The sequence below is a fragment of the Lucilia cuprina genome, chromosome 2 (assembly GCF_022045245.1).
Source record: "Lucilia cuprina isolate Lc7/37 chromosome 2, ASM2204524v1, whole genome shotgun sequence".
Taxonomy (NCBI): domain Eukaryota; kingdom Metazoa; phylum Arthropoda; class Insecta; order Diptera; family Calliphoridae; genus Lucilia; species Lucilia cuprina.
Genome location: NC_060950.1, coordinates 9,755,093 through 9,756,677, shown reverse-complemented (window position 1 = coordinate 9,756,677; position 1,585 = coordinate 9,755,093). Strand labels below are relative to the sequence as shown.

Below are 1,585 nucleotides of genomic sequence, written 5' to 3'. Positions count from 1 at the left end.
AGTTCAGTTCTAGTTCAGTTCTAGTTCAGTTCTAGTTCAGTTCTAGTTCAGTTCTAGTTCAGTTCTAGTTCAGTTCTAGTTCAGTTCTAGTTCAGTTCTAGTTTTAGTGATCCCTATATTTAAATTTTGTTTGCTGGACTCTTTATGCTCACATGCCGTTTGTGTTAATATGTTAGAATTAGGTTAAAAGTGTTGTAATATGGAAAGCAATGAACTTTATGTTTGCTTTCCTTCTTCATTTACCAGTCCTCTCTTACTCTCTTCCTCTTTTTTTAACTCTCCTTCAACTTCCTATTCTGTAATAAACTGTTACTGATTTTTTTACATTGGTAGTGTGTCATTCGTTTCATATTTCATTGCTTTTTCTTGTTGCCCTGCCGCACGTTTAAAGTAGACAATTTACATTGTTTTTCAAGTGAAACATTTGGTACTCTGCGGTTCTTTATTTATTTTGTATAATTTTTTCCTGGTAAATTAAATATTTAAAATATCGACATACATTTTTTAAGCTTTGTTTATGAGTGGTAACGGTATGTAAATTCCATTGACATCTTCTGTTATGTAAAAAAAAAAAAAAATAAATGACATATTTTAGGTTATGTTCTTTAATTTCATTTTTTGTTGGAATTTTAAGGTTTTAAACATTATTGAAATAAATTTATTTTTTGAATAAAGACAATACTTTTGAAATTAAAACGTTAAAAAAGGTTTAAATTCAAAAGCAATTTTAAGTAATTTGTGCTTTAGTATCTATAAACAACTCTTTATTTATAAATATTTATTAGTTCATTTAGTTACTCATTTCTAGATTTATAAACATCTACAATAAATTTCAAAAAACCAATACACAGTACAATACTTTCAAAATTGAAAACAAATACATGCCTTCCAACCTACAGACATACAATGTATCAATTTCATTATCATATTTAGAAAATCATCTATAGAGACGTAATAATTAAAAATTACCCTAAATAGATATTCTCGTAAATTTAAATCTAGTTCATTTCCTTTTCTTAACACAAAACAACAACTAAAACGAAATCAACTATCAATTATGTATGTATGTGAATCTATATGTATGTACATACATACATATGTATATCCGACAATTTTCAAAATATGTATCAGCAAAAGCTAATAAATAGTTGTTTAGTTGTACAATATTATTTTTTTAATACATATTTAAGTATATTTTCTACTTATAAGGAGAAATCAATAAACATTTTTTGTAACAAGTTTTTTTTAATGACATTTATAATTTACAACAAAAAAATCCATTTTAAATCTACAAGAAATTGTAGTAGAAAATAGTAGAAATATGTATGTAAAAAATACAACAAATTACGCAAATTGCCAAGTGTAATAGAAGCAACAGCAATAACAACGACAAAGAAAATCGCCAACATTTGTTTGAACTCAATGTGTATTTAAATAAACACTAGTTAAGCAAACAAATCCAAGACACTTTTATGCGAGGGTTGTTTAGAAAGATAAGATAGATAGATAGATAGATAGATAGATAGTTAGATAGATAGATAGATAGATAGATAGATAGATAGTTAGATAGATAGATAGATAGATA

At 25.8% G+C, this 1,585-nt stretch overlaps 1 protein-coding gene across 1 annotated transcript in view; it reads right to left on the bottom strand.

Annotated features, from left to right (window-relative positions):
• The window catches only part of LOC111681087 (UPF0047 protein YjbQ), a 39,149-nt gene that overhangs the window by 36,677 nt on the left and 887 nt on the right, over window positions 1-1,585 (bottom strand). The gene's annotated exons all lie outside the window — the stretch shown is intronic.